Consider the following 19,544-nt stretch of genomic DNA (forward strand, 5'->3'; position numbering starts at 1 on the left):
GTTCCCCACTTTCTGTGCGCAATGGCTCAATATTCACCAATTCTCACACTCCATTGGTGAAATGGCTTGAGTTTATGTACAGGTATAATAATTATTTATTTGTTTAATTGACATGTAAAGTGCACAACAATAATAAATACTGTAAATGTGTCAGAATCAGCCAACAAGAATATTTTTCATCTGTATTCCCTGGAGAGAATGACACAAAACCACACAAAAAAATGAATACTGCATAATAAGATCATATCATAAAACTACAGAGAAGCAATTACAAATGCGCAATACGCATTTCATTATAAACCATGTAAAACATACACTGTTAAACCTTGCTGTAAAAAAATGGCCAAATTCTGACAGAAACAATGTATTCTGGGTAATATTTGTCGTTTTCGAGAAAATAGCCTACAGGAATATACTGTGAGTTAGCAGCGCTCAAAGTCGACAGAGGCTGTGATCCAAATCATACCCTATACCATCTTTCACTATTCCCTACACTAGTTCACTAATATAGTCCATTTGACAGAGTTAATGATAAGAAGTGAGTTAAAGGGGTAATTCACCCAAAAATGAAAATTCTGTCATAATTTACTGACTACCATAGTATTGTTTTCCCACTATGGTAGTCAATGGTTGCTCTATCTGCTTGGCTACCAGCATTCTTCTAAATATCTTCTTTTGTGTTCAGCAGAACAAAGAAACTCATACAGGTTTGGAACAACTTGAGGGTGAGTAAATGATGACAGAATTTTCATTTTTCGGTGAGCTATCCCTTAAATTCAGACACTGATGAACACCTGACAAGCAGAATCACTGAAGGACAGAGAAACAAGAACAGAAAAAAGAAGAGACGAGCAGACACACAAGAACTACAAACCAGGGGTGCGTTTCCCATACAATGGCGTAACTCGCTGCTTAACTACCATAGTATGTTGCATCGTTAAAGAAATCAACTAGCTAGTCACGACTGTTTCCCGAAACCAGATTGTCGCAAATCTGTCATTTAACCATGTTGGTCAATGATGTCACGCAGGTGGTGAGGTAATAACTGATTGAATTCATACTAGATTTTTTTGCAATAAATTATGAACATGGCACCTAAGGACTAATTCTTATTTTTCTCAGTTATTTTGCTTTATACATTTTTTTTTTTTAACATTTAAATGGCAGTTGGTCAATTTAGGCAGTTGGTTTCTGCGAATGAAATGAATTTCACTCAAGTTTAAATTTTTACAGTAACATACTGTATAATAGATAACAGCAAATAATTGGCAACAGTGTTATAGTGTAATATTGCAATACACAGACTCCACTTTCAGAATTTACCAGAAAATATCCTGTTGTTGATGTGCCAAACAGTGGTAGAACAGTTTTTACAGTAAGGTCATATTATACTATTGGAATCAAAATAAAGAGGCGGCTAGCGTCTAGTTTTGTTTTACTAAGGGTTGTTTGCTTTTATGCAGTTCAGTGACAGGAAATTATGCAGGCCAGGCCTTCAATGCAACAACAGCAAAATTTCAATGTTTTAAAGTCGACGTGAAACGGAAGTTGAGATCATCCTTTTCTCCTTATTGTGACGTATGTCAGAGTGAAACGGCTTCAGAAATTAGAAAAAATGTAGGGCGGGGCTTCATTTCGTCCTTTGGGAATTGATTGGATCGTTGGAAGTTGTTAACAAAATGGATGCAGATTTGAATGCCAGTTTGCACTCAGTTGTGAAGGATTACTCTGCGGCGCAGAAACGACCCGCCCTCGCGCCATAGCACATGACAGAAAGAGAAGAGAAGTCGTTTCGAGGGGGAGGGAAGGTTAAAGGTTATTTGATTAAAGATTATAAGGGCAAATTATTATTTTTTTAAATAATGAAGTGCACAGATAAATCATATATAGTAAACACTACAATATTAAATATAAAAATACTAAAATACGACTTTAATATTTTGTCCTTCCCTACAGGTTTGCACAAGGTTTGCAGTTGAAGCAACTTGCCATGATCAGTGATGGTATTGCAGGAAGCTCAAAGACACTGACAAGAATGGCAAAAGTACTCAGAAAGGTTGTTGCATTACTTATTAGTTGTCTATAATCAATAAGTAAAAAAAAATTTTATTTCAATGTCTGATAAGTCAAAACCCACTGTAGACAACTGGATTCAGCATTGCTGCATACTTATTTAGGGCACGTAACTTTATAATATTCCATACTAAGACATTGTTACAAGTCAACTTGTGATGTGTTATTTCTATATTTAAAGGTGTGCATTGCTGCCCTCAAGAGACTGAAGATCAGAGGAATGAGAATTGGTGGTCGACATCGATTTGTTGTTATCGACGAGAGCAAGTTTGCCCACAAACGAAAGGTAGGCTGTTTATTTATATGCAGCTCTCCTATAACTTTACTGTATTATCAGTTTTGTCATGTTAGTGCAGTGCCAGTCTGAGATTATGGAAAGAGAGATATAGAAGAAATATATAGATTTATAGATATATAGTAAGATATATAGTTATATATTTTGTAAGAGAAATACAAAAGAGAAAAAGGTTGGAGGAAAATAACTTGAAAATTAAGTGTTTTACAAACAGACAAGTGATAAGACCTGCTGTGAATGTCCTTATAAGACAAAACTCATCAGTCTTCTGTGTTGAGATTGCAATGCAAAATGTGTATTGTAAAGATGGTATTGTACACTAAATGAGCCACAACATCACAAACAGTATGATCTTAATTTCACGAGCTTGACAGACTAGTATAAATGTAGAAATTTAATGGCAGTGTTTTAACATGGGATGAATGGGGAAAAAATGTATATATTAATATATTAAGAAATAAATATAACCTTCATTTATAATCAGACAATAAGCCTGTAAACAAAATATATTAAAATCAGGGTAGGCTGGTATTCCGCTAATCTATGTTCTATTAAAAAGCAATACAATAAAAACATATTTTAAAAGTGTACTATATGACAGCTTTTGTACAGAAAAATATGAAAGTGAAACAATATTTTGTATTAAGGAAATTAAATTATGAAAATGGAAAAATGTAAGTAATAAAAAATTGGGCAATTATTTGCTATCAAGCCAGATAAGAAGGATCAGTCTATTGAAAAAAAATTACAGCACAACCCTTATTAATGAATTGATCTTGTTTTATTTATTTTTTTAGTACCATCGTGGCCGATGTGGCAACACTTGGCGTCGTGAACGCCAGTGGGTCTTCGGGATGTTGGAGGTTGATGATATTTCCAGAAGACCCATTCTGAGACTCGTCAAGGACCGCTCAAGGCAAACACTTATAAGAAAAATTCAGCAACATGTCAGACCCAAAACATCAATCCTTACGGATGAATGGCGTGCATACAAGAAACAGCTCTCCCAGTATGGATATCGTCAGTATTCTGTCTGCCATAAAAGACACTTTGTTGATCCAGGGACTGGTGCTCATACTCAACATATTGAGCGTGCATGGCAGAATTACAAATTGGAAATATGGCGTCATAGAGGAAATCGTACTCCTGAGTCATTGAAAACTCACCTCAAAATGATTGAGTGGCACCACTGGTTAGGTGTACGCCATTATGATGGTGTCTTAGGTAGACTTATACATGATGTAAAAAAGCATTTCAAGAAAATATAAATGTGTGGGATGCTGTAATTAACTGTTTTTGCAGTGATATGGACAAAACGCTGCATGGCTTAATCCACCATTGTACGGTTTTCATTTAATTTTGGGTGAATTGCTCTCCAAATGCAATAAAATATATTTTATCAATTTTAATTATTATTATTATTATAATTGGATGATTAATGTATTTCTCTAACACCTATTCATCTTTTTTAAGACATTTGAAATGGTCTATTATCTGACCTTCTGTTGGAGGAAACTTTAAAAAAAAAACATGAACTGAAAAATATTAATGACACTGTTGTAGCAATTATGGACGCAGACATATAGATGAGTTAATCTTCCAATGATTCGATCAAATTAACATCCTTTTCAACAAAGCACAATTCAGCTCCAGGAAATCATCATCAGCACGAGGGAGAAGGGGGCTTGATTCTGCCCCTGAGCTACTAGTTCTGACTTCCTATGGACTCGCCACCAAACTCAGTTAAAAGAGGACAAAGGGCTTGTGGTTGTCACAAGACAAAGAAACAACCAGACCTCTGTCTTTGCAATGACCGGTAAATGAACTCCACGTGACAGCTAAAACTCCAAGCAAGCTCACAGAAACTGTCACATATGGAGTGCAGCAAATCACGGATTATTTGACTTTTTCATTTCAAATAGCCTTCGACGTAGCTTGTTAGTGTGTTTACAACTAATACACATTAGTTAGACTATTAAGCATGTATATTACTCACAATTCATGCAATTATGTAACTATTGAATGAGTGGATGAAAAAGCATTGTGTTTGATACCGGTGTGTTCGTATGGATATAATCCAACAGATGAGCTGAATGAAATCTTTATAGAATTGATCATGTCCTTATAGTAAGAAATTAGGTCTAAATTTACTCTCTGCTTAAGAGCAGGAAACTAAATTCTAGATATAACCTAATTTTGTGGGAGGGGTGGAGACACAGTCACCCCTGAAGCCTAATTGGCCAGAACCCATCCAGGGGATGGGCAAATGTTTGAGTTTAATCTCAGAACACGAACGAAAAGTTCAGTCTGCTGTCTACTGTCTACAGTTCTGTACAGTTCAGACCAGAAGCAGTGCAGAGTCCAGCTCAAGTTCGGTTCCAGTTCGGTTCGAGCTGGTTCGCGGCCTGTTCGCAGTTCAGAGATGAGCTAAGTCCTAGCAGTTTGACCAGAGTGAGTTCTGAACAGAGCTCCCAGGAGACGATCTGACGATCGTGACAGACCAATACAGAGAAAATGGGTTAACAACGATTTCATTCAGGCCATCTGCTTTTCTCTCACTTTCCTTTCTTTTACTTAAAGTTTATTTTATTTCCGTTAAGTCTCGGGTTTTGGTTAAGTCTCGCCGCAAAAGTCTCTCAACAACGAGTTTCTAACAGCGCGCTCCAACTTCAAACAACGCCCACAAGACTTCCATCCAGCCGCCAACACCCCACGTGACTGGCTTCCCCAGACGTCAACCAGACCTTCAGCGAATCAAAGATCCGGGAAAATCCCTGTTCAGCCAGGAAAAGGGAATTCCCCCTTGTCAGACGACACGCGAAACACGAACGCAAGTAACGCCTTTTTGATTCCAAGCTGAACTGGTGCATTAGATCAAATGTAATAACCCTGCCTAAGAAACGATAGGAGGTTAAATTACTGATCAATGGTTTCTTCAGGTCATGTTTCATAAATGCATAGATTGCTTAGGATTTCATAATTTCTCTCTCTTAGAACTTATTCTTTCCTCACCTTCTTCCTTTCTGCAACGTGTGAATGTGCGAGCGTGTGTGTTTATGTTAGATATTAGTTTGATGTGTTAGATTAATCAATAAAGTTCCGTTTGTAATCAAAGATAACTGTTCTTGTGTTATGTGCTTATCAATTTAATGTCTTGAACTGCCGATCTAAGTTACCTGGCTGTTAAATAGTGTTTCACTATTGTTCGGATATTAATATCCGCTGCAGAGTTGATATTTACGGCCCGTTCAAATGAACGCTAGAAGAGTCATTTGCTCGGCTGTAAAATAGACTCTCAAAATTCCCTATGAATTCATTAAATTCATTCATTTGAGCTAAATATACATGTTTCCCTTTAACAGAGGCCCCTTTAAGTTCTTACATATCGGCGGACGAATAAGTTAAGGGGTAAACATTAATTCTGAATTATTTATAATATATAGTGTCATTCGAGTCTTTCATTTTAATTCAGTTCCCCGTTGAGTTATTATTTTATCTGACTCATAGTCGCTACACTGTCATAACATAATTTGATAGAGTATTGACACTTAATGACATGTTAGTGACAAATTCAACTTGTACCACTGTAGTTTAGGTCAAGAAAAATATTAATGCACTGTCATAACATAATTTGATAGAGCATTGACACTTAATGACATGTTAGTGACAAATTCAACTTGTACCACTGTAGTTTATGTCAAGAAAAATATTAATGACACTGTCATAACATAATTTGATAGAGCATTGACACTTAATGACATGTTAGTGACAAATTCAACTTGTACCACTGTAGTTTATGTCAAGAAAAATATTAATGACACTGTCATAACATCATTTGATAGAGTATTGACACTTAATGACATGTTAGTGACAAATTCAACTTGTACCACTGAAAAAGTGGTCATAAAAAAATGTATGACATTATAATGTCATGTCAAAACCAACCACATGACAGTTAAATGTAATGTTAACCCATAAAGCCAAAACTTCTTAAGTTTGATGATTAATCTGCTATGTCATGTTTATGACAGGTTATGTTGTCTTGGTAATGTCAAGTTGTCATGACAAAGACACTGACAGGTTATGATGTATTGGTTTATGTCAAGTTGTCATAATAAAGACATCTCAAATAATGTCATCTTTGCATTTAAAATGACATAACTGAGCGAATGACACTTAATGACAGTTGTCATAAACATGCATAAAAACTCATTCATATTCATGACATGTGTCATGTCATGATTATGAAGTTGTCATGTCAGTCTTATGCACACCCCTTCAAGTAAAGTGTTACCGAACTTTCTACTCCTACACCACGCAACATTACACAAAAGCGAAAGAAAAGCCAATCTACTGATTCCGTTGAATTGGAGAAACCAGGAAATGTCTACTACTTTTCAGGCGGTAGAAGCAGGCCAGCTGCTCATAGTGACAGCACCTTTGGGGCACAAGTTTTACAGAGGAGTTGAGATTAATTAAAAATACTCTGATAAAGAAAAAATATGAATGATTTATATGAGGCTCAGGAGTTTGATCACCCTGATGTTTTGCCATCTACCCAATACCAGATGCCAATTAAATATCCTCCACCCCCCTCACAGCCAGCCCCTCTACTCTCATACACACCTAGACAAGCACATCACCACATGTCGCCACCATCTCATACTTACACATCTACTCAGGTGCTTCAGAATCAGTACAAGTCTCCTCCGAATAATCAAGAGTAACTTTTGGCAAGAAAACAATGCTGATGAATATGCACAGTAGACTGTGCATAGCACATGCATATTTAGACAAACTGTGTTCTGATAGCTTGATTGTTCATGTTTAGGTTTAAACTAACCACTGTTGTGGCAGAGAAAAAGGCTTCTAAACACTAGAAATTCAGTTTTGATGTATCTGTGACTGTTCAGTCATGTTGTATACCAGTGTTAAGCTTTTATTTCTATTGTTTTTGTAATTATTAGTTTCTCAAGTTTAAGATTGGTTTTATTTCGAGATTTAATGATGTTTTTATTAAACAAGGTTCAGGAGGAGCTCGTTCAGATAATTGACACAGGTGGAGAGCACTCAGCTAATCAACAATAAGAGGTGTATATATACACACGCAGCAGTCTTACCTATGTTTCATTGACAGTTCACCAGCATCCCTCCACCACCCCTTCTCCGTGGGCCAAATCTGAGCTCGAAGCCCTCTCCCCGGACAGCACGCCAAATACACATTTAAATTTACTCTCCATAAATTATATGCAAGTGTGAACTCGTGAATCAAGTAATAAAAATTATGGATAAAAAGCCAATCCGCCATCATCATTGTCATATCTTCAAGAAATCTTGAAAAGCTTTAGTGATTTATGTTTTCTAAAATTAAATTTCAAATGTATTCATAATTTAGCACCTGAGCCACTTACTAAATTTATTAAAATACAGAACTGCAAAAGAGTTTCTAGAAGCACTTCAAATTATAACTGAATAATACCATACTGCAGGACAAGCTTCGCATCAGGCAGCCTTCTCTGTAAACAAAAAGTTCACTTATAAATAAATAAATAAAAATAAATTCAGAAGGTGGAGGACTCTGGACATTAATTTGAGTGTTCTCGGTCATGATGTCCCACTGGACAAGTGCAACAAGTAATATTATTCAATAATATTTAAACAATAATATTATAGAAAGAAACATAGACAGAACTCTGACAATTTATACATATTACAATCTCACACTCATTTCTTCTTTTCTTCCACCCATCTCTGCTTCTCTGCCTTATAGTAAGGAGACTCCTGAAATTTATTCCAGTTCATCTCCTTGGCCATGCCCTTATCTCTGTATAGAGAGTACACTTCAGATGGGCATTAGATGTATTACCCTGCCACTCCAGGATGTGTGGGCTGTTTGGTCCCTGTTTCAGGGCCATGTGGCAGAATCTGCACAGGCGGCCTGCTTGCTGGGAGTCTGGCTTTTTCCTTTTTTTCTCCACCTTCTCCTCCACCCGTTTCCTGGTGGCCTCCAGCTCCCTCTGGAAGAATTCGGTCATTTTGGGGTTAGATAGTCCCTCAGCAGCATAAATTTGATGCACCTTCTTGGAGCAGTAGAAATAGCGCACAGGCCCTTGCTGGTGGAAAAAGTGGATGGAGGATCCATCAGTCTCATATCAAGACTTGGGCTGTCCACAAGCAAGACACGTCTTTGTCTGCCTTCTCTTCTGCTCTGGCTGATGCTGTTGCTGCTGCCTCTCCAAGATGCTCTCCACAATCTTCTCAATGGAGTCTTGTGTCAGAGGTGTGGACAGGGCAGGTGCAGGTGGGTTCACAATAGCCGGCTCCATGGTGACCACAGGAACACTAGCCGTCTCACTCCCCTCTGTTAAAGAGTGCCAGAGCTGCTGAGTCTCCAGAAGTTTTTCCTGGCTTGTGTTCAAAGAAGAACTGGTGTTGAGAAGTTTAGCCAGGTGCTTCACGTAGCGGGTGTAGTGGAAAAATTTGAATCACTGATGAAGAATTATTGATTATGTAGACACGACACTTCTGTGGAAAACTACTGAAGGATTGTTTTGACAATGAGGGTATAAGAGATTGTGACTTCTGTTATGTCTTCAGTTACACTCAATGCAGGCACGGATGACTGTGTTGACTGTGGCTCTTTCTTGCAAGAAATAAATCTTTATAAAGGCAATTGGCTAAGGTTTGTCTCTGGCAGGTCATGTATAGTTGGAACTCAGTGACAGCCAATGAAATTGAAGCTTTGTTGGCGCTGTCCCAGGTGCTGAATTACCACTACAGTCAATCAGATTTTCTTATTATTATTGGTATGCTCGTCTAGACCTGGATTCGAATCCCACTCATTGCAATCCTGAGATATGTTTCTATGCAACTATGAGCCAATATAAACATAAAGTTTATAAATTTAATATAATTAAATCATTAGTCAAATTATTAAAAAAAATGTCTTTGTTTTATTGGCCAAATTATCTATAGCATTAAATCAGGGCCTTGGACAGCGAAAATAAGATGTAGGAAGACAATGAAGCAGCTGTAAATGTTATTCAAAATTTATTTGTCAGGTGTTATTCTACAATCTCCAAATGGACATAAGAAAGTTAATTATAAAAATACAAAAAAAATACTATTACATTTTTTACTGTTTATTGTTATGCAATTTACAGTTCCATTTAGTCTGTACAATCTGTACAATTCCCTTATAGTCAACACACACACACACACACACACACACACACACACACACACACACACACACACACACACACACACACACACACACACACAAAACTGTCATTATCTATAAAAACTGAAACTATAAAAGAAAGCCAAAGATATCCAGAAAATATGTACACATTTGACATTTACAGAAACGAGTATATTTTTTTCCCCTTTCATTTTCCCTTCTCTGCCACCCATCTTTGCTTTTCCACCTCATAAAAAGCAGAGTCTTGAAATGCTTTCCAGGTCATCTCTTTGTCCATTCCCTGACCTTTGTAAATAGAAAATACTTTGGAAGGACAGTAAATATATTTCCCTGATACCCCAGGAAAGCCTGTATGTATATGTGGACTATTTGGGCCTTGCTTTCATTCCATTTTGCAGAATCTGCACAGGCAACCAATGTGTTGAGTATCAGACCTCTTCCGTTTCGGCTGCCCTTTCTCCTCAAAGCGTTTTTTTTGTGGCTTCCAGTTCCCTTTGAAAGAAGTCGGTCTCCATAAAATCTTGGAATGGCATTCTTGGGTTTGTTAGTCCTTCTCCACTGTAGGTTTTAAAAACTTGTGTGGAACAATAGAAGTACCAAACAGAACCTTGCTAATAGAAGAAGTGGATGGAGGAGCCATCGTTCTCGTACTGACAGGCAAGACAAGTCTTTGTTTGCTTCTTCTTCTTTTCTGTATGCTGCTGCTGCTGTTGTTGTTGCTGCTGCTGTCTCACCATTATTTATTCCACAGTTTTCTCAATGGTCAGTGGTGTGGTCAGAGAAGGTGCTGGTGGGTGTACATCTGCTGGGGTCACTGTCATAACCGGAACACTGGTAGTGTCACTACCCTCTGTTAGTGAATACCAGAGTTGCTGTCTCTGATGAAGTTTTTCTGAAGAACTGGTGTTTAAGAGTTTAGCTAAGTGCTTGACATACTGTGAAATGTGCAGTCTCGTGGTTGAATGGAGCGTGCTGTTGGGATCAGTACAGGAGTCAGGGGCGCCACTAGCAATTTTGGGCCCTATGAAAGAATATGAGGTTGCCCCCCCCCCCCCCCCCCCCCAACACACCCATTCTGCACCAAATATACAAACCAAGCTAGCTATCCCAAATCTAATACTGCCCTATTACTCGAGCTGACTCATTCCGCTCAGCACTGCTCACTCATCCCAGATTGCACATTGTGACATGTTGGTTCAAAAATATGTGAAATAAGTAGGGCTGTCCCTGACTAAAGTTTTTTATAGGCTAGTTGTTCATTTAAGCCATTCGTTGACTAAGCACTTTTATTAATTTAATTACATAAATATGAGATAATTCTAAACCCGAGCGTTTACGTAATATATTACCGTAATGAGTAGGTCTACAGATATAATAGGCTATTATTATCCCCACTCAAGCTCACGCATTAGGCTTGCCACAAAGAACTGGCAAAAGTATTGATTATGAATGTGTAAAAAATAGCAAGGAGACATTTTAATTGTTTATTAATAAACTCTAGAGTTTTCTGTGTCATGTCGGCTGACGTGCTGACTCGCCATCTCCGCATTAACGGACGCCAAGAGAGAAATGCACATTTTATTACATAATTATAAACAGTAAACAGTCTACTTTTATTTGTGTACACTCACAATAACACCAAAGGCCGTGGATTCAGGGAACAGATTATTTTGCACTGCACCCCAAACGGTCTTCATTTCAGAAATATATTTTGTTTATTAAACGCAAAGTTTTTCATTTCAAAAGCATTTCTAAATTCAGTTTATATTTCCAACAAACAAAATTCCAAGCCAAAATAACGAAGTGGTCCTTTGAGTTACCACCATGCAAATTCAAACATTTCACTCGTCTCTGCATGTGGCAATGCATCACAATAACCTGCCATACGTAAAGGTCGATCATTCTTTACCGATGATGGTGTGTTTGGACAGAAAAAGAGACAGAGGTTTAAAAAAATTTTTTTTAAAGACAATAGAATAGAAAATGCCTCAATTTATCAAGACCTTGAAGCAGATCTGAAGGGGGAAACACCAGAAACACCTCATATGTGCCGCTCAAATATAAGGTGCTGTCCTTGCCATCAATGCTTGGATAACACACACGTCTCCTTCCATTAAAAATAATGGCGTGCAGTGGCTGGGATATAGGCTACATAAACTACATGGCATAATTTTTGGAATGACTTATCACGAGAGGAAAAAAACCCGTTTTAGTCACATAACATCAGTTAATGGGAACGCCGTCATTTCGTTATATTTTTTTTATCAACTTTTAGAAAATATCGCAAAAGTGTTGTGCAAATCTGTAATAGCAACACGGCTATTGATGAGTGCGCTAAGGCAGGACCAAACCATTTCATGCAGATACAGGGGGGTGGTCGGTCAATATAGTAGATGTTTACTTTTTGGTCAATGGGGATATTTAACTTTTATTGCCAAAATAAGTAAAATCAAAGACATCATTTATTTTATTATTATTTGAAATATACTCAATGATGATGGTTTATATAGTGTATAATATAATAATATAAAAAAAAGTTTACCTATTTGTTGGGGCCCCTGTCAGTCAATTGTCCTAACTTTCCCCCCCTATACGGCGGCCCTGACAGGAGTTATTAACTAGGGCTGTAACGATTTGACCAAAAATTTAAATCTTGACTAATTGAACATTGTACCTCGATTACGATTAATGAACGATTATTTTGCTCTTTTTATTTTGCTTTACTTTTTTTTTCACTGATAAGGTTTGTACTGTAAATATTTCCTACTATTAAAGGTGGGATATTTTTTTTCTAATGAAAAAGTGCATTTCTTTGTGATTTTAAAATACTTGAAGGAAACAGTTCACTTTCAGCAGTTATTGTCTAAGGGCAGATTTATATTTGTTGTACATCAGGTACAGATAAATTAACACAGTAGGTTTACATTACATTTATTTGAAAGCATTAATGAGAGTGATTGTGTGTGAATTACTCATTCCGTCTCTATTCATTATGAAGCTGTGGTTTGTACTAACTTCAAAAGGTATTAAAATCTATGCTATAACAGTTGAGTTTCTAAGCTGCTTTAGTGATAAATAACAGGACAGCGTTGACCAGAAGATTCTGCGCGCGATCTTCACGTGATGTGCGAGCTTCTGTCTGAGTGCACAGGCTGGGCGCTGGTGGTTACTATAACAGCAACATTTCAAAGGCTCCTGGAAGCCGAATACTTGACTGTTTCAGATCCACCAGACGCTTAAAGTTCCAGCGTGCCACTCCTGTCATCCCCTGGGCTTGAAACAGCTCAGAGGAGACACGTGTGCCAGTGACCCATTGAGCCTGGTGAAAGTGGTACCCCTCCTGCTGAGATGTTCCTCTTATGGGGATCCACACTGGAACTTTGGCCCCCTCGCCTTGGACATGGTTAAGTTGCAGTGTTCCACCATGCCTGTACAGGATTTGACCTGCAACCTCTGGATCACTTAAACAGCCCAGCAGAATATGAACACGCTGAATGCACCATGTCTTAAGCATAGAGGGTTTGTACAGGGGAACACCATTAGGATCTGCTGCCAAATGAAATTGGTGGATAACGTCCTCAACCCTCCTCAGGAGTTCTCCAGGCTGTGGGATCTTTGTTCTGCAGTGCTCTCGAATGTGCTGCTTTGTGGGATTGGCAGGCTGAATCCTACAAAAGTTGTATGAATCCTTGAGCTTCTGCAGGTCTTCCTGATCCACTAGACTGAAAGCAGCAGACAAGAACTGGGAGAAGGAGCTATAAAGGGTGTGATGCTCTGAAATGCACTCACGGAGGAACCGCCTCATACAATGAAACAGCTCGACAGTGATGAGCTTATTAAAGTGTGATCTGGAGGCACAGGTGTTCTGTACGTTTCCCGGAAGTGGCTTCAGCAATAATAGCATCCGTAGTCTGCCATGCTTCCCAGTTCAGGTGATCTGTTTTGTGAGGGCCTGGCACTCCGAACGGTGCACAGCAATCTTTGAAAAAAGAACAGAAAGGTATAATGTGATAATGACATTTTCCATGTGATATGTCTTAGGCAAGGTATGAAATTATCAATACTGTAAAATTCTTATAATCATTTTCACAATGCCCCATGGCCTGCCTGTCTACCCAATGGTATTTGTGCATTTTCCACTTCTGCCATCCTGTACCGGTTTGCGAGCCCCCTGTACATTGGCTCCAGTGATTTATCCGTCTCTGACTGTACCATCACCCATGATAAGATCATCCAGGTTTCATTCATGATGGCATAGGATAACATAGTGCCAGATGTATGGGTGATTCTTCAATTGGGGGCTATTTTGCCATCTTACATTTTGATGAATGAAATTTGGTTGAATTTTGTTAGAATTATGTCAAGACAATGTTTACATGCTTTGATGTAAAGATATAATAATGGCCATGACTGAGCTTAAATATAATTTGAGTATTTTATATCTATTTGCCAACTGGCACTGCAAAACGTCATTACCATCACAACATCAAAAAGTATCATAATGCAAAGAATGTATCAAGGAGATAATTTAAACTCATTTATCTTGCAAACATTGTTAACCTTCAACAATACGTATAAAAAACTAAATGTTTCCATTCAGCGAATTACATATATTTTCTTGTTCTTACCATCAAAATTTGTTTTTCTGTGTTCATCAAAGCACACTTTTGTTTAATTTCTGGAAAATTAATTTTAGATGTTTTTTCTTTTAATAGGTGGATGAGTATTTCATTAGGCTTTTCATGTAGCACCTGAAGATTGAACATAATTGATGTTTTATAAACAAATTTCGGGAGGAACACATTCAGGAAATTAAAACTGTTAAGTGGAGCAGACCCAGATAATTAAACCTAATTGAACACAAGAGGAGCTCATTAAAAAATCAACGATAGGAGGTGTATATAGACTGCCGATTTACCTTCCTGTCGTTGACAGTTTCTTAGCATCCCTCCACCACCCCTTCTCCTCACTTAATTAAACTCACATAAGACATCAAATTAATATATGTAGTCTAGTTCTAGACTATTTCCATCACGGGGGGGTACTCTGGGTTCGGGCAAAATTCCGAGCCCGGAGCCCTCCCCCGGACAGCACGCCAAATACGCATAATATTTACTCTATTTAATTTGATGTAAGTGTGAACTCGTGAAAACAGTTTTAAATATATGTTTGCTGTAAATTAAGCAATGTGGCGGTAATGACATACTGTTCTGGTAATGACATAATTTTTTGGTAATGACATAAATGAAAAGTGCACTGATACATAAAGCAAATTTAAAGGCTTAAATAATGACTTCTGGTGAGTGTTGTTGAAAGAAATGGACAGATGTGAGGAGATATATATAAATATGACACAACCATCAACTTGAACATGTTTATTTCAATCATGAAGAAACCATACAATATTTTCTAGAGAATCAATTGTCACAATGGGATAAAACAGCATAAACATATCCTTCATAAACATTTCATAACTATGACTATTACCATTAGGTGAAATATTATATGTTTGGGTTGCATTGGGTTAAAACTAACAATGCATAATGAAATGTGTTTGCTTTCAAACATGTATTTGAACATTCAAAATGTGAATTAGAGATGATAAAGGGAGATGGATGGGATGTGGAGAGAAAGAGATACTGGGCCCTAGTTTAAATGACAGGCATAGTGTAGTCACTCAATGAGCAAAGTGTCCTGAAGATTAACTCCAGCCATGCCATTGTGTGTCATGTGAGAGTATTGTGGTGACCCAATGTTTTTGCTTAAGATCTTGCTCATGGTATTAAAATAAGCTAATTTAATTTCATAAAGAATTGTCCTTGTTATTAAATTAGGTTTTATTTAGAATTTAGACTTTGCACTTTTCCTGCAATTTAAATTAGGGGCCACTGACAGAAAAAGAGGTAGTAAAAAAGTTGAGGGAGAGAGCACACTAGTTGACCTAACATGAACATCCAGAACTATATATCTCCAAGGACCGTCCTCTTGACAGATCTCTTATCAGTGGGAGAACAATTTCTCCCAGACATCTACTGGTAGCATCATGTGCCTTTTCGTCACTGGCTGAGGTGGTGGGATAAGACCAAGAAAATCATGTGGCTGATACCACAGAATCATCCCTCATAGGCCAAAAGAAGCGGTTCCGGCCTACACAACTCAAAGTTTTAATAAGAATGCAATTCTCTGCATCCACATCTTGAACTATTCCTGGATATACCTCCCTGTCATATTTCACAGCACACCAACAACCTTTCAGTTGGTCTGTGATTTCAGTGACCCTAGAAAAACCTGCTTGTGCATCCATCAGAGGCACATCTATTTTTGAAGCTCCGTTGGCTGTAGTGGGTCCTTTGCACATGGTCACCGACTGTGGACCATAGCATTTGCATTCGTCTGGAGCTGAGCAGAAGCAGCTAAGTATCCTCCACTTGAATTGTGCTGGAGTGTTGGTGAAAATCTGTTTCAGAGGGGGAAGACAGTTAGTGTTGCTGATTATCCACATTATATTTAAATACGTTTACCTGAAATTTACCTGGTGAATCTTCATGGTCCCACGGACAGTGTTGAGTTGTTGGGGAATTAAGTCATCATTGGCTGCAATATCATCTTCTTTGACATAAAAGAGCTTTATTTTTGTTTGTTGTTCAGACAATGCTTCAAATAAGACCTCAGCTGATGGCAGATCCATTCCCCGTGCAACAAGGGCATCTGCTGTTCTTTTAACAGCGGCCCCTACCCCATCCGCAGGGCCCTTTCCATGTCCAGCTTCAAGGAAATTCCAAGTCAATCTTTGAAATCCTAAATCAAATGGCACAGTTGAAAGTAAGAAGAAATTCTTCTTTGATCTGTACTGTGTTGTGGGGCCATCACTAATGACATAAAGTGTGGTAGCTGATGGCACTTGCTCCTTGAGGTAAGACAACACTGGTGAGAGATGTGCCCAGATACCTGATGGATCATGCCTCATTGAAGAAGAAATCGAACACAGGGACAAAACTTCTTTGGTTGTGTAGGCAACTCCTGTGTGTAGGGTGATTTGTTTGTGTGAGTCACCAAAATGAGCAGCTTGCACTTCTGATGCATATTTGCCGAGGTAATTTTCAGCAAAATCTATCTGAATAATAATTTCATCCTCATGTATATTCTCTTTGAGATGACGTAGTGTGGAGTGCTGGTGCTGAATGTTGAAAGTGTGTCGGCCAAATTTATCTTTTAAGGCAGTGGTGAAATCCTCTAGAAGAATTTTAAGTGTTCGATAAGTTTTTTCTTTCACTGTGAGATGGACATTGATTTTTTCTTTTAGCCCATCTTTGTTTTTTCTTTCACGTTCTTCTACTTTATGCCTCCAACTGAACCAGTGGGTCTGCAGAGAACTGTCAAACTCTCTTGTTTCCAGCTGCTTTTCCTGGCAGATATCACACTCTCTGTACATGCATCTCTTTGTTGACTTGTCACAACACAATGACTCCATGAGCCAGTCAAATTTGTTTGATGCTACAACCTTATGGTGGAACAGTTTGTCAGCCATTAGCTGAGTATTTGCATGTGTCTTACACAAGCAAGTTTCTCTGTCTTTTGCAGATGGTGCGACAACCCAGAATGGTCGATTTTTGCAGAATTCCGCATATGAAAGTTTGGCATGTGGATATTCCCTCTTAAACTTCAGAAAGAGGTTATACAAGCTGTCATTAAAGAAACGCTTCTGCATTTTGATTTTCTTTCTGGTAATTGTCTCTCTTTTTCCTGTGGATGGTCGACTGTTGTCATCTCGCTCCAGGAATTTCTTTAGTTGTTCCTTTGTATCTGTATTCATTTTGTTTTTGTATTCTCTCCTGTGGAATTGGAAACCTGCTGGTCTGTTTCTGTTGCTGTGCATTATTTTGTAAGAAAATCCAACCTGACGGTGTGCTTCCTTTAAAAAATGGTACTTCTTCAGTACCTTTCCAGATAGAATCCTGGCAACAATCTGTTTGTTTTTTACTCCAGCTTGTTTGTATTTTTTTTTGAGTTCAGAGAGTACCACATTGTGGAAGAGCAGTGTCTTCTTTAGGGCCTTTGGTTGCAGTTTCATTTGTTTTTTTGTTTTTGCTTTGGGGAGTCTAGTTGTGAAAGCCGCCCAGAAAGCCCAGTGCATCTCTTTTTGTATTTTTCCATTTTTTTCTGTGCCATTTGTAGCTTCTTTTGGATAGCAAAAAGATCACGATAGACTTTTGCTTTATTTGCCTTAACTTTCTTACGTCCTCTTCTGCTAGGAGTTTCACGATTTGCATTTTCACCATTCTGATCTTGTTGCACTGGAGATCTTGGGGGGGGGGGGGGGGGGTGTTTGAAGCTACATAGTGTTGTACTTCCTGTCGAATTTTGTCATTGGCTCTTTTATTGTTTTGGTTAACTCTCCATTGTTTGCGTTTCTGTCTTTGCTCCCGTTTTGAAAGTTGTGAGATTATTTTAAGCTTTCCTGTTTCTTTTCTTCTTTTGTATCTTTCCTTTTCTCTGTCAATGTACTGCTGATATTTTACAGGATCTTCCTTCAATTTTTTTCTATAATCTCTAGACCTTTCAGTTGATTTCTTGGGAGCCATTCTGGTTAAAAAATAAGAAAAAATTGTTTTAGGAAGTAAGGCATCTCACTTAAGTTTCATTGTAAAATCACACTATTATGCTTCTTTAACTTAATTTATAAACACATAATATGATATAGATAGTGACACAGAACATGTCATTACCACCATCACTTGTCATTACCATCACAACAAGTTGTGTGTTGGTAATGACGTGTTGTGGTAATGACATTTTTTTAAAAAATCAGGAAAAAAGATGCTAGGTCATGGATTAGCTAACATCATTCAATAGCTAGTACAAAAAGAACTTTAAATACACATAAATCATGTGAATATATATATATATATATATTTATTAAAATATTGCTGCTACAGCATTTATGGTAATGACGCTGAATAAGTCTACTCCATGATCAGAAGGAATTCATGATTAAATTACTTACTTTTTCAGACATCAAATGTCACTGTTCTTCCATGGCTGACATGTGCTCCCCTGCTAGTCTTCATTTCCATGGTTACGGCATAAACAAGTCTTACCCTCAAAAAAATCCTTGCTATAATCATAGATTATGACAGTAATCGCGGTAATGACAGTATTGTTGTGGACAATACTAAATTGTTAAAAATATTCACAAATTGCACAGATATGAACCAGAATTATGCATCAAGTGCCTTTTTAAGTTACTGTTTAAACATATATTGTGATTTTTTAATGAACTGATAACATTTTATCACATTTTCAGAGCAGATAAGTTTTAAAGTCTGGGTTGGGGACAAGGCCTGAGTAGCCAAATATTAGTGATGAAAACATTTTTAAACATGTAAATCAAACTGATTTTAGTGTATACAATTTTTTGGTGGTGCAATAAACATTATTTTGAAATAACTAAACTATTTATTTTAAAATATAGTATTTTTAACATGAATGTATAACCTGGGGACATAAAAGTTCCCCTAATTGAAGAATCACCCGTATGCAACCTTCCTGGCCACCTTCCGGGTGTGGTCGGAACGGAAAGCCTGTCCAAAGGTTCCCTGAAGAAGCTTTTTAATAGCTCCCTCTTGGTGCTGGTATTCATACAGGAGGCAGTCAGTGAGGCAGTGTGCAGACACAGCAATTCCATTCCATCCACTGGGATCATCATACTCCCCAAAGGGAGCAGGCTGGGTCTCCTTTCTCAGGAATCCTGTGATGCTTTTCTGTCCATACCTTCCAGCCTCAGCATCTAGGACTTTCTGGCAACTGAGGAGGTAGGCCAAGTGTGCACGTTCATATTTCAGGTGCATCATTTTCATTACCTGATTGGCCATGTCTGTGGGCGATTTACCCGTCCACCGCAGTTCATCCAATAAAGATTTACAAATAGCCTTCTTATAAGTAAGAACTGCTGGCAACAAGTTTGTGAATCTT

The sequence above is a fragment of the Gobio gobio genome, assembly GCF_949357685.1.
Source record: "Gobio gobio genome assembly, chromosome: 1".
Lineage (NCBI taxonomy): Eukaryota > Metazoa > Chordata > Actinopteri > Cypriniformes > Gobionidae > Gobio > Gobio gobio.